This window comes from Arachis hypogaea, chromosome 10, assembly GCF_003086295.3.
Source record: "Arachis hypogaea cultivar Tifrunner chromosome 10, arahy.Tifrunner.gnm2.J5K5, whole genome shotgun sequence".
In the NCBI taxonomy this organism is placed as follows: Eukaryota; Viridiplantae; Streptophyta; class Magnoliopsida; order Fabales; family Fabaceae; genus Arachis; species Arachis hypogaea.
The window spans coordinates 86,934,310-86,949,849 of record NC_092045.1 but is presented as its reverse complement, the minus strand read 5'-3'; the positions used below and the strand labels follow the sequence as shown (position 1 = coordinate 86,949,849).

Sequence of the window (15,540 nt, the reverse complement as noted above, 5' to 3'; positions counted from 1 at the left end):
GGAACAAGCATGTTTGAATGGAAAACAGAAATAATTGCATTAAGTCATCAAGACGCTGCAGAGCTCCTCACCCCCAACAATGGAGTTTAGAGACTCATGCCATCAAAAAGTACAAAATTCAGATCTAAAAATGTCATGAGATATAAAATAAGTCTCTAAAAGTTGTTTAAATACTAAACTAGTAGCCTAGGTTTATAGAAAATGAGTAAACTAAGATGAATAGTGTAGAAATCCATTTCTGGGGCCCACTTGGTGTGTGCTGGGGCTGAGACTTAAGCTTCTCACATGCTTGGGCTGTTTTTGGAGTTGAACGCCAGGTTGTAACCTGTTTCTGGTATTGAACTCTAACTTGCAACCTGTTTCTGGCGCTGAACGCCAGACTACAACATGGAACTGGCATTAAACGCCAGTTTACATCGTCTATCTTCGCGCAAAGTATGGACTATTATATACTGCTGGAAAGCCCAGGATGTCTACTTTCCAACCCAATTAAGAGCGCGCCAATTGGACTTCTGTAGATCCAAAAAATCCATTCCGAGTGCAGGGAGGTCAGAATCCAACAGCATCAGCAGTCCTTTTTCAGCCTAAATCAGATTTTTGCTCAGCTCCCTCAATTTCAGCCAGAAAATACATGAAATTACAGAAAAATACACAAACTCATAATAAAGTCCAGAAATATGACTTTTCCTAAAAACTAATAAAAATCTACTAAAAACTAACTAAAACATACTAAAATCTACATGAAATTACCCCCAAAAAGAGTACAAAATATCCGCTCATCACAACACCAAACTTAAACTGCTGCTTTTCCCCAGGCATCTAGATAAATAAAATAGGATAAAAAGAAATTAAGAAGCAATTATATCTCAGAGTTTTAAGTGATGCTCAGATTCCAATTAGATGAGCGGGACTAGTAGCTTTTTGCTTCTGAACAGTTTTGGCATCTCACTTTATCCTTTGAAATTCAGAATGATTGGCATCTGATGTTAGGATTTTTGCTAGTAAAGACTTTTACAAAAATAGTCGCGTTGTAGATATAGATTCTAAACCAACAGAAATCCCTTCGTGCAAATGTTTTGGTTGTCACAAGTAACAAACCCCTAAATAAATTGATAACCGAAGTATTTAAACCTCGGGTCGTCTTCTCAAGGAATTGCAGGGAGGTATGTTCTTATTATTGGTTATGAGTTTGTAAATTGGGGGTTTTAAGAATGAGGAATGAATATGGCAAATAATTTAAATGGCAATTAAAATAAATAAATACTGTAAAGAAAATCCTTTGACAAGGTTTGAGAAATTGGAAGTCCAGACTTAGTTATTCTTATCAATAATAATGAAAGTTGAATCTTAATTCCACTTAGTTAACCTTTGCTAAAGCAAGGGCAAGTCAAGGGACTAATTAGTTTGACCTTCGAATCCTATTTATTTCCTAAGAAAAGGTTGGGATTATTGAAGTTCAATTCAATTAGCAAAGATAACAGTTATCAATTATGTTGAGCTAAGATAACTCCTGAGTTACTGATTTCTTAACCAAGACCAAAAGGAAAGGGATTAAATCTACTGGAATGAAAATAAATTGAATAAAACCAAAGCATCCATAACATATAAATCTGAAATACCTCAAATAATATTAAAAAAAATGTCAATTCTAACGTGGACAATATCATCAGCCAATTGGGCAACATCAATGAAACACAAATAAAAATATTATAGTAAATAAAGGTAGAAGAGAAACATAAATTATTAAACCTGATGAAGATGAAATAATCCTGAAGTGATTAAAAGAAATCCTAAATCCTTTAAGAGGAATCCTAATCCTAATCCTAAGAGAGAGGAGAGAACCTCTCTCAAAACTAAATCTAAATCATGGAAAGTGAATTATGAAAGCATCCTTATGAATGGATGCATTCCCTCACTTTATAGCCTCTAATCTGTGTGTTCTGGGCTGAAAACTGGGTCAAAAACAGCCCAGAAATCACTCTCAGTGCTTTCTGGTCCGTACAGGTTGCGGAAGAGTGACGCGGAGGCGTCGTCCACGCGTTAGCGTGGGTTGTGTTCCTGCCAGGTCATGTGGCCGCGTGATCCACGCGTTCGCATTGCCTGGCGTTAGGGAAGCTATGGCAAATTATATATAGTTGCGAAGCCCCGGACGTTAGCTTTCCAACGCAACTAGAACCATCTCATTTGGACCTCTATAGCTCAAGTTATGGTCGTTTGAGTGCGAAGAGGTCAGGCTGGACAGCTTAGCAATTTCTTCAACTTCTTGTATTCCTTCCACTTTTGCATGCTTTCTTTCCATCCTCTGAGCCATTCATGTCCTGTAATCCCTGAAATCACTTAACACATATATCACGACATCTAATGGTAATAAAAGAGGATTAATATTAACAAATATAAGACCAAAGAAGCATGTTTTCATTCATAGCACAAAATCCGGAAGGAAAACGTAAACTCATGCAAATAGTATGAATAAGTGGGTAAAGAGTTGATAAAAACCACTTAATTGAGCATAAGATAAACCATAAAATAGTGGTTTATCAACCTCCCCACACTTAAACAATAGCATGTGCTCATGCTAAACTCAAGAGAAACTATAAAGATATGAAGAAGAATGATAGAATGTATGAGATGCAACCTATGAATGCAACTAAATGCAAAATGTTTCTACCTACTTGGTGAAAAAGTGAATAAATCTTTCAAGAATAAATATGAACTGGATTTCACTAATTCAAATCACAAAATACAATATAAGTAACTTGCAAGAAGAAGATAGCTCATAAAAGCAGGTAACATAGAATTAAGCACTGAACCCTTACTAGTAGTGTATATCATTCTAACTCTCAAGTGTCTAGGGTCAATTCTCTCAATTCTCTGCTAATCTTGCTTTCTATAGCTTGCTCTTCATCTAACAATCAACAAAAATTTAATGCACCAATACACAAATCAAGAGGTCTTTTAAGGGTTGTAACGAGGTTAGGGTCAAGGTAGGATTGTATTTGGCCAAGTGGACTAAAAATCTGAATCCTTAATTAACATAAACTTTCCACCTAACTCAAGACAATTCATTTAATTAAAATACAAAATCTAACTTCCCATTAACTGTGCCTTCCTACATATTTATGCATTCCAAGTTTTGAGTGCAGCTCATATGCATTGATTTCACTATTTATTTTGCGACATTTTGTCCCCTTTTATTAATTGCTCTTTTTTTTCACTTTTTTTATTTTTTTCCTCAATGCATATGATTAAAGTATTGAATGCAATAATATGTGCTCAACTATTATTTTGCACATTTTCACTAAAATATACAACACCCAATTATTCAAACCAAATATTTTCAAACCCAACTTCCCCACACTTAAATCATGAGTACTTTTACTAGTCTAAGCTAACCAAGGATTCAAATTAAGGACATTATTGTTTTCCGCTTAGAGTTAGTAATGTGCTAAAGTAAAGAACAAATGGGTATATTAGGCTCAAATTGGTTTGCAAAGGATAATGAAAGGGTAAGGCCATATGGGTATGTAAGCTTAGTGAAACAAAGGCCTCAATCATATCAGTGCATGCATACATCAAACAATGGAAATATAAAATTAAGCAAGACAAAGATCACAATTTGAGAGAGAGAAACACATACCAAAAATAAAATATTGGTTGATAAAATGCAACCAATCAAATAGGCTCAAAATCTCACTGGTTTTGTGTGTTCGGGCTCTAAATCATGTTCCAAAATAAGATATCTTCAAACAAGTTTTTCAAAAAGTTTTATTCAAATTAGTGAAATACTATAAAAATTTCTTGAAAAAGAAAATATTACTTTAACCAAGTGGTAAAATATGCACAAAAAACAAACATGCAATCAAACATGCAAATGCAACAATGAAAAACAAGGAAAATAAACTATTGGTGTTGAGATAGAAGAGTAACTAACCCATGGAGATCGGTATCGACCTCCCCACACTTAAAGATTGCACCATCCTCGGTGCATGCTGAGATGTGCAAGTGGACAGGTTTCTCCAACTGACGCTTTTCTCCAAAGATTGTGCAGATGGACTTATTTGTTTCCCCTTTTAGAAGTTTCTCTTTTTCCCTTCCTCGGTGGCCATCCTGAAAGAAGAGGAAAAAGAAGAAAAAGTAACCCAGAAATAAAGAGAAGAAAATAAATAAAGTATGGGTGTTAATGCCAGATAATAAGGGTCTCAATTATATGGTAGCTACAAAATGCAAGTGAGAAAATAATAGAAGCCATGGCATGACAGTGGTGCAAGATTTGAAACATAGGGGAGGAGAGTGTGGGTAATGAAAGACAGTATAAGCTCATGTCAATGCAAAAAGGGAATATAAATATCATAAAAGAATAGCATTGATTTAAATAATATGACCCAACAGTGTAAACAAGTCACTAAGCACCAGATAATACCAGAAAAGTTATAACAGTTGAATAAGAAAATTTAACACCAATGGAAAAATAATAAAGTTAGAAAAGAAAATAAAAATATGCACAAAATTAAGATGCAATGAATGAGATATGCAAATAAATTAAGTAAAATAAAATAAAAGATAAGAAGAATGAGAAGGGAAAGAAGGGTAGAAGGCGTAAGAAAGGACGAAGATAGAATAAGAAAAGATAGAAAAATTAGGGTTAGAGAAGAAAAGATAATAAAATTGGCACTGATCTGGATAGGTTGTGCGACGCGGGCGACGCGGTCGCGTGGGTGACGTGGCCGCGTGGGGCGCAATAAGTTCAGGCAATGCGGATGCGTAGGACACGCGGACGCGTGGCCTGATTTGTGCGATTGGCGTGAGTGCAGTCTCGCGTTCGCGCAACTCTCTGTTTGAAACTCATTTTGCCAAATCTCAGGGTGACACGGTCGCGTGGGTGACGCGATCGCGTGGATGGCCTGATTTCTAATATGACGCGGACACGTGGGGCACGCGTTTGCGTGAGTGGGCTTGTGCTGCTAGCGCGAGTCCAGCCCAATTCCAGCTCAACTTTCGGCCATACACCCTTTTACTTTGATTTACAGGGCCACGCGATTGCGTGAGTGACGCGATCGCGTGGGTGGCCAAAGTTCCACATGACGCGGTCGCGTGAGTGACGCGGTTGCGTGGGTCAATTTATGCCAAAGGTACGCCTCCAGCCACGCTTTCGCGTGACTCTCTGTCCAACTTTCTTTTCTTCATAACGCACTGGTGACGCGGACGCGTCAGCGATGCTGCCGCGTCGCGTGCGTGTTTTCCTTTTTTTTTTTAACTGAATGCAGAATGCAATACTTAATGTGAATGTTATGCAAAAATTCCAGGTTCAAATAAAAGTCAAAAAGAGAGTAAAATAGAGAAGGAATGATTATACCATGGTGGGTTGTCTCCCACCTAGCACTTTTAGTTAAAGTCCTCAAGTTGGACATTTGATGAGCTTCCTGCTATGGTGGCTTGTGCTTGAATTCATCCAGAAATCTCCACCAGTGTTTGGAATGCCAGCATCCTCCGGGGTCCCAAACAAGATATGTAAAGCCCTTATGTGAGTTCAAAAAGGCTTCAAGGCTCCCGGAGTATTGAATGGTAGAATAGATTCCAGGATCCCAAACTCTACTTTTACACCCATTTTTATCTCGGTCGACATTTTTCCAGTCGGGTGATAAGTAATCGGAATTCTCACTGCAGTGACCAAACAACTTCCAAGATCCTTTCAATTGAGCATGATACCAATCCTTGCACTTCAAGTTGAAGCGTGGAAACTTATTGAACCTTGTGCACCAGCTCTGAGTACGAGCCATTTCCCTCTTACTCTTAAAGCCGCAGAGAGCTCTAAGTTGGCCATCTATTTCAAGCACACCATATTCAGGTGGAAAAGTAAAGATTAAAGCTAAGGATTTTACCCACTTGAAGCTTGTATTAGGTGGTAATGGCCTTGGGGTAGGTGTTTCCAGTGGTTCTGTAAGTTCCGCTCCCTGGTAATCTTCTGTGGGTTCCTCCACTTCCTTGCAAGATTCTTCAAATGCAACATCATCCTGATCAAAGTCTTCTATGTCTTCCTCATCACTTAAGTCATAAACTGGAGGTTGAGAGAAATCTACCTCTGTATCTTCTTCGTGTTCACTTGGGGAAGATTCTTCGACCTCAGAGAATTCACTTGCGAATGCAAGTTCATTACTAAGAGAACTTGACTTGTGACTATCATCATCAAGGGAATTTGTGTCCTGGGTTATTCCGTCCAGTTCTTCATAAGATATTTGCATTGGAGGCGGTGCAAAATCCTCCTCAACGTCAATTGTAGCATCCTCGACGGAGTCTTCCATGACTCTGTGTTCCCATGGAGGTTTAGCATCTCCTAAATCTTCAACCAACTCTTCCTCCTCTATAATGACAGCATCATCTACTTGTCCCAGTACGAAGTTAGGCTTTATGTTGTCCACTGGAGCTTTTCGTGTCTTCTCCACAACACATTCTTCATTAGATTCTCCACATGAAGCCATGGGATTCTGTTGAGTATCCAAACGTCTGGAAGATAATTAATTTATTGCTTGCTCCAGTTGATGAAGGGTTGCATTAAATTGGTTTATTGATTCTTTGAGGCGAACCTGTGATGCTGGCTTTGATGGATATGGGCATGGTGTATGGGGGAGTGGTGGTTCTTGGAAGTAATTGGATTGGTGTTGGGGTGGATAAGGATCATGTGGTAGTGAATGGTGAAAAGAAGCTTGTGAGTGTGGTGGTTCGAAGTTATGTCGAGAGGATGGTCTCTGAGCACAGGGTGGGGCTTGTTGGTAGCTACAAGACGGTCCACCAAATCTTTCAGTTGGGTATGCAATGTATAATGGTCGTTGTCCATGATATCTTGGAGGGTGTTGTTGCCTAAAGGGTTGATTAGATCCTCTTGGCTCCATCCATCCTTGATTGGTCTGACCTTGATGCATATTCCTGCTGTGGTTTCTATTTCCTTCAACAAAGTTAGAACCAAACTCAAAGCGAGAGGAGTGAGAATTCATAGTAGTTATCAGAAATAAGGGGAAAAAAAGAGAAACAAATAAACAAGTAAAAGAAAAATATTTTTTTTGAAAAATATTTACAATAACCAATAATAAGGCACACGTTTGCAATTCCCTGGCAACGGCGCCATTTTGACGTTAGGATTTTTGCTAGTAAAGAATTTTACAAAAATAGTCGCGTTGTAGATATAGATTCTAAACCAACAGAAATTCCTTCGTGCAAACGTTTTGGTTGTCACAAGTAACAAACCCCTAAATAAATTGATAACCGAAGTATTTAAACCTCGGGTCGTCTTCTCAAGGATTTGCAGGGAGGTATGTTCTTATTGTTGGTTATGAGTTTGTAAATTGGGGGTTTTAAGAATGAGGAATGAATATGGCAAATAATTTAAATGGTAATTAAAATAAATAAATACTGTAAAGAAAACCCTTATTCTTATCAATAATAATGAAAGTTGAATCTTAATTCCACTTAGTTAACATTTGCTAAAGCAAAGGCAAGTCAAGGGACTAATTAGTTTGACCTTCGAATCCTATTTATTTCCTAAGAAAAGGTTAGGATTATTGAAGTTCAATTCAATTAGCAAAGATAACAGTTATCAATAATGTTGAGCTAAGATAACTCCTGAGTTATTGATTTCTTAACCAAGACCAAAAGGAAAGGGATTAAATCTACTGGAATGATAATAAATTGAATAAAACCAAAGCATCCATAACATATAAATCTGAAATACCTCAAATCATATTAAATAAAAATGTCAATTCTAACATGGACAATATCATCAGCCAATTGGGCAACATCAATCAAACATAAATAAAAATATTATAGTAAATAAAAGTAGAAGAGAAACATAAATTATTGAACCTGATGAAGATGAAATAATCCTGAAGTGATTAAAAGAAATCCTAAATCCTTTAAGGGGGTGTGTGGTTCAAAGATTAAACTTTATTACCAAGTAATCTCATTCCTAGGCATTATATTCCTAGGAATGAGATTACTTGGAATATATGATTCCCATATTTGGTTGTAAAATTTAATACATTGGAATATTATATAATAATCCTAGGAATGATTAAATTTTTGTTTGGTTGAGTTTAAATATCTTGGTCATATTATGTAATATGTCAAAATTACCCTTAATCATTCAAATTAAAATATTAATGACTAAAAGTTAAATATTTTTTAAATTTACTAAAATACCTCTAATAATAAATATTTTTAGTTAAAATTATTATTGATTCTAATTTTTTTAAATTTACTAAAATACCCCTAATAACAAATATGTTTAGTTAAATTATTATTGACTCTAAATTTTTTACTAAAATACCCCTAATAACAAATATGTCAAGTTAAATTATTATTGACTCTAAATTTTTTTAAATTTACTAAAATACCCCTAATAACAAATATCTTTAGTTAAAATTATTATTGATTCTAATTTTTTTAAATTTACTAAAATACCCCTAATAACAAATATCTTTAGTTAAATTATTATTAATTATAAATTTTTTAAATTTACTAAAATATCCCTAATAACAAATATCTTTAGTTAAATTATTATTAACTCTAAATTTAAAATCTGTGATCAATTATGCACAAAGCAACAAAAATCCAAAAGTCACCATCAATTTTCAACAAACATTTCTTGGAATCAAGCAATCACCAGTTGCTGCACATTATAGTTCAAGAGGAACTTTAACTAGTTTCCATGGATCTTAAAACCTGATATAATGGCACCAGGAACTAGGGTTTTAGCTGCTTATATTCCTCACAAAACAACAGCAACAATTGGCACAAATGTCTTCCTATCAAGTCACTATAATGTTCAATAAAAATTAAAAAATAGCAATATTTAAAGCAATTTCTTTAAAAATGGCAAAAGTTCCTCCGGTTGAAGTTGGAACACCATGTCGATCAAACTATTGTCCTTTAGAATGCTAAGGCCAGCCTTCATTCTATCATCACCGCTCAAACCAGGAACATCTCTCAACAGTGCCATTAGCTTCATTCTGCGCTCAGCTCCTTCTTTCTCATGCTTAAAACAAGAAACCATATCAACTAAAACGGCTGTGTGTTCTTGATAAGCACCTTTCATATCTCTCATTGATTCTACTACTATGTCAATCACTTCCTCACTTTTGCTCCCTCTTTTTCTTTTATTTCTTTCTATATATGAAGCACTAGGAGCAGCAGAAGAACTAGGAGCAGCAGAAGCACCGGGAGCAACAGGAACACTAGGAGTTGGAGGCTCCTAAAAATTGAAAGCAACACCAGCAGGAACATCAGAAGATTATTCAATATTGATAGAAATGAAGAACAAGTAGCCTAACTGATTATACATGCTCTACACTTGTATATATAAGCATTATCTCTGCTTTTTTTCTGTTTGCATAATACATTCTAATTCTGATTCTAATACATTAACTAACTAAACAGAACCTAATAGAATATTAACTACCCTGATTCTAATTCTGTTTGCATAATACATTCATATCCTTTTTTTCGTTGTTATTATACTCCACAGAAATGAAGATCAGTATTTCTATCTAAATGCTCAACATGATGGGAATAGTTAAGGCTAGTCACAGGCACAGATTAAAGTAAATGAACTAATGAAGAATCACTCCAAAATCCAAGAAAATACACAGTAGTAGGATCAACAATAAGTGAATTTATGTACATGAATTAGAGTCAATTGCTTACGTACCTGAGAATCAGCTTCATATTCCATTTCGGTCTCTTCCAAATTTACTTGGGTGTTTTCATTCACTTGCCGATCACTCAAGGTTGCTTCGCGCTCAGCCTCCATTGTAGCAACTGCTTGAGTTACATTTTCTGCATTACCTCCTTGAGCCCTATCTCTACCAAATGCTATTCCCAACTCCACAAAATGTGGAAATGGTTTATTATAGAGGCCATTAGCATTAGGATGGGACTAAAATTAAAAGAAAATAAATAAGCAATTAATATTAAAAAACTTAAGATAAATAAACTTGTATTAAGAAAGTTATTTAGAATTTACACTCTTCCATTCATTGAAAATTTGTCGCTCCACCACAATCATTTTATCTTTGTCGTTCCAACCAAATCCACTCCCAGCTGTGCCCATCATCTCAACTATTGCAAAATATTGTCTTTTTAGCAATTTCACCCTTGATTCAATGTGTGGATTAGCCTAAACATAGCAAAACAATTTAAAATTATTACTACTCAAATTAAATTCAATAAACTGAATTTTAATACAATGACACCACAATTCATCCAAGCATAACTAAATATAGTGAATGTATGGAGCAGTAATAATCATTTAGTTTTTGCATACAGAATCTAAAATAATCATAAAATAGTCTACCATGACTTAAAGTCTTAAACTTTTCTCTTTTCTTCGATTTTTTTTGACAGTTTAATCAAACTCTTCTAACCACTTACTGATAACGAGGTAGAGAATACAGTCTGGCCTGGTTGCTTGGTTCACCATTCAGATTTTCAAGAAGAAAAAAAATTACAACAAGAGAACTGGAAATATACTCTTAATTAAATAACAAGGGATTTTTTATTTTATTTATTTTATCTATTTTAATCTGTTCCAAGTAAAAAATATAAAATACTGAAGCACCAACATGATTAGCGCAAATGAAATGTAATTAATTTTCATTAAATAGTTTTAAATTCAAGCCTTGTCTATGAACAAATTTTCTGTTGAAGGACTTAGTTCAATAGTTCCAGTTGAAAATGCCATTTTTTTTGTCACGGTTTGGGCTGGACTACAACCCAACCCAGAGAACAGATCAATGAGAGCACAGTAGTAAAACATTCCAATATAGAAGCATAAATATTTTGTAAGCTATACAATTATAACACAAATATAGAATTGTAAACAAAGAAAACAAGTATTATGTAAAAAAATTGTACCTTAAGATCACATCCAGGGATTTTTTCATGCAGCATTTTTTCCAAATGTTTTCCATAACCGGATTTAAACGTGCCATTGTCACACTTCCAAGAAGTAGTTGCAAGCTCCACCAAACACTCAACTAATTTTGCATCTTCGTGTGGCGTCCATTGACGCTTAGTTTGCTTTGAATTAGGTCGAGTATTCTCTTCCATTTTCTATAGACTAATAAGCAGAAAATAACACAAGATAATTTTTCATCATCTTGAAGCAAGGAATCACACAAGTATGAAAAGAACAATAATTAAAGGTCAATCACAGAATCACTGCAATCCCATTTGCAATCAGAACATAGTGATATAAAAGGCCATTGCATAAGCCCCAAAAGAAACACACCCATTGCATAAAAGGTTAACAAGGAAATAAAACAGGTTTTTTTTTGTACTTTTCTTTTTCCAAGTCCAAAAAATAATTAACAATCCATGGAAAATTTTAGAAACTAGTAAGCACTACTGCAGCATCCAAAAAATTCCTTAGATAATGCAGTCATACACAGCCTTAACCTAGGAAAAGAAAATTCCATTGAATGCATCAAAAAGGGAGTACATTCCATCTACATTCACAAGAGAGTAAACTAGTGAGATATTAACAAATTCCAATGCCAACCCGCAGCATAACAGCACAAAAGTACTGATAACCCATAACCCTATCATTTCTTTAGGTCTCTTATCATACTCATAACCCAATTAGTTTCAACATCCAATTCTGTACCTTCTTGTAGGATTAAATTATAAGTATTCCATCAGAAAGAATTCTATAGCAGCAAGTGCTATGCAAATAAATGAGAGAACCAAGCTATTTATGACATGAAACACAATGTAAATAAAAATAGAACAAAAAAATAATAACAATAACAATAAAAAGAGGAATTGACTCAGATGATTGGTTAGGATCATTTTGTGAACTAGTGTCTAATGAGATGGGTGCTGAGATTTTGGCTTTATCATAAATCGATCTTTTCATTAAATTTCATTGAAGCTAAACACACATTTTATTATCCAATTTTGAAACATGTGCCTTGAAAAACCTTTCGGATAGAACTTGCAGCAGGTGCCATATAAGGTGGAAAATGATAGGCCTCTTATTATACACATAACCCAGACACAAAGATTACAAGGTGGAAAAAGAATGTAAAAATCACATTCATTCATGATATATTTGCATAGAGGCATTGTGCACTGATTCTTCATATACATGTATTTAACCAATTATCGAACTAATTCAACTATTAATCATTTGGAAAGCTAGAACAAGGAGGATCTAGTCTAGCTTCCCCAGCATTAGATCTTTTCAACTTGATAAATAAATTGAAGTAAATTTTAAAGCATACTAACAACAGGCACAGACCTTAGATAATGCAGTCATACAAAATATTCCTTAGATAATGCAACCAAACAACAGGCACAGAGCATATATCAAGTTTCAATTCAATTCATAACTGTGTTTTATCTATCAACAATTCATCACTGGTATTTTATATGAAATGTGTAACAAGAGAATTAAGGATACTATAATCAAAGAGGTCAGAACTGAAACTCAAATCACATTCCAATTCCAAACAAATTAAAAACTGAAATCACATTCCAATTCCAAGTACATACATAAGGTTGAAAAAATCTAGAACAAACCTAGAACAATTGTTTAGACGAATTGAAATGGATCTAGAAAATTGTTTCAATTCCAATTTCATTGAAACAATAAAACACATTACAATTTCAATTCCAAGTACATTCTAATTTCAATATTTCAAACCTAGAACAAACCTGTGCTTGAAAAAGATCACCAGGAACAGGAAGATGTGAGGAGGGAGAGGGGTGAGGGAGACGACACGAACAGGAAGTACAACTCGAGCAGAGACGGAGGCGAGAGATGCGCGAGCAACCGAGCTCAGACGAAGGAGAGAGACCAGACGCGAGCACGAGCACGAACACAAACGCGAACACGAACGGAGGTGAGATGTGATGATGAACACGAACGCGAACAGTTAATAGTGAATCTTCCTTCTAGAATAAGGAGCTCGGTAGTCGTGCGAATCCAGATCAGCGGCGAGGCGGCGCCGACGTCGGTGGAGCCTCCATGAATTTGGGGAAAAATTTGGCTAGGGTTTCGTTTTCATGGAGGAGTTGCTCTGCTAGGGTTTAGTTTTTTGTGAAATGAGTGAAAGATCTGAAGAAAGAGGGTTAGAGTTGAAGGGCATTTTAGTCTTTTTACATTGTGATATACATTTCATTCCCATTAGAATTAAAGATAACCATGGGGAAGATGGGAATGAAATGGGTGGAATTTTGATTCCAGGGAATAAAATATACCCAAGAATAAATTTTTAACTCTTGAACCAAACATGGGAATAAGATATTCCCATCTCAACATTCCTGGGAATACACTTGTATTACCTCCAACCACACACACACTAAGAGGAATCCTAATCCTAATCCTAAGAGAGAGGAGAGAACCTCTCTCAAAACTAAATCTAAATCATGGAAAGTGAATTATGAAAGCATCCTTATGAATGGATGCATTCCCTCACTTTATAGCCTCTAATCTGTGTGTTCTGGGCTGAAAACTGGGTCAAAAATAGTCCAGAAATCACTCCCAGCGCTTTCTGGTCTGTACAGGTCGCGGAAGAGTGACGTGGAGGCGTCGTCCACGCGTTAGCGTGGGTTGTGTTCCTGCCAGGTCACGCGGCTGCGTGATCCACGCGTTCACGTCATCGGGCATTGGGGCAGCTATGGCAAATTATATATCGTTGTGAAGCCCCGGACGTTAGCTTTCCAACGCAACTAAAACCATCTCATTTGGATCTTTGTAGCTCAAGTTATGGTCGTTGTGCAAAGAGGTCAGGCTGGACAGCTTAGCAATTTCTTCAACTTCTTGTATTCCTTCCACTTTTGCATGCTTCATTTCTATCCTCTGAGCCATTCATGCCCTGTAATCCCTAAAATCACTTAACACACATATCACAGCATCTAATGGTAATAAAAGAGGATTAATATTAACAAATATAAGACCAAAGAAGCATGTTTTCAATCATAGCACAAAATCTGGAAGGAAAACGTAAACTCATGCAAATAGTATGAATAAGTGGGTAAAGAGTTGATAAAAACCAATCAATTGAGCATAAGATAAATCATAAAATAGTGGTTTATCAGCATCCATAGGAACTCAGAGTTCAGATAGTATTATTGATTCTCCTAGTTTAGTATGTTGATTCTTGAACACAGTTACTTTATGAGTCTTGGCCGTGGCCCTAAGCACTTTGTTTTCCAGTATTACCACCGGATACATAAATGTCACAGACACATAACTGGGTGAACCTTTTCAGATTGTGACTTAGCTTTGCTAGAGTCCCTAATTAGAGGTGTCCAGAGTTCTTAAGCACACTTTTTTACTTTGGATCACAACTTTAACCACTCAGTCTCAAGCTTTTCACTTGGACCTGCATGCCACAAGCAAATAGTTAGAGACAGCTTGATTTAGCTGCTTAGGCCTGGATTTATTTCCTTGGGCCCTCCTATGCATTGATGCTCAAAGCCTTGGATCCTTTTCACCCTTGCCTTTTGGTTTAAAGGGCTATTGGCTTTTTCTACCTCTTTTGCTTTTTTTTTTTGTTCTTCTACTTTTTTTTTCTTTCTTTTTTTTCACTGCTTTTCTTGCTTCAAGATTCAATTTTATGATTTTTCAGATTAACAATAATATTTCTCTTGTTCATCATTCTTTCAGGAGCCAACAATTTTAACATTCCCAAAATTCAATATAAAAAATATGCACTGTTCAAGCATTCATTCAGAAGACAAAAAGTATTGCCACCACATATAAATAATTAGAATTTTCCTTATTAAGAACTCCAAAAAAATATTACCTCTTTATTCTAAAAATCTACTATTTTATTCATGTTTGATGATGATGAGTAAAATAAATTATAACTTAATTGGAGATAAAATCAAAATAGATATACTAATTACTACTACTCATATATAACTTCTAAGGTAAATTCCTAATAAGAACAATTATCACAGGGTTAAGGCTAAGATTAGAACTCAACAACCTTTAGTTTGGAAGATGATGGGTGCTCCTTCAACCTGTGGGGTGTCTGGTCCTTCAAGAGATAGCTTCTGGCACTTCAGCTTCTGTATCTCGGGATATTCGTCTTCTTTCAAATCGAATTTAACTTTCGGGATCACTGATCTCAGACCCATTATTTTATAGTAATGGTCTGCATGTTCTTTGGTTAAGAACTTTTCTTTATTCCAAAGTGGTTTTGGAACATTCTCTTTCTTGCCTCTTGAAGTGGTTTGTTTTTCCTTAGGTGCCATGATCTTGATGAGTTTTAGCTCAGTGATCATGGAAAAACACACCAAACTTAGAGGTTTGCTTGTCCTCAAGCAAAAGAAAGGAAATGAGGGGAATAGAAGGAGAGGCAAATTCGAAAATTCAAAAGATATGATGAGATTTTGAAAAAGATTTGAGAGAAAAAAAATTAAAAAGATTTGACAAGAATTCAAAAAGATAGATGAGTTTTGAAAAAGATTTGAAAAGAGATTGAAGAAGAATGAAGAAATATTTTTAGGATTAAGAATTTTTTTGCATTTTGAAGTTGA

At 35.5% G+C, this 15,540-nt stretch overlaps 1 long non-coding RNA gene across 1 annotated transcript; it reads right to left on the bottom strand.

Moving 5' to 3' along the window:
- Positions 1–10,070: 10,070 nt before the first annotated feature.
- Positions 10,071–13,125, bottom strand: LOC112717694 (uncharacterized). The gene is made up of 3 exons (XR_011866323.1): positions 12,706–13,125; positions 10,903–11,107; positions 10,071–10,165 (listed from the first exon to the last, which is right to left on the bottom strand). It is a non-coding gene; the product is annotated as an uncharacterized lncRNA (long non-coding RNA).
- Positions 13,126–15,540: the final 2,415 nt, after the last annotated feature.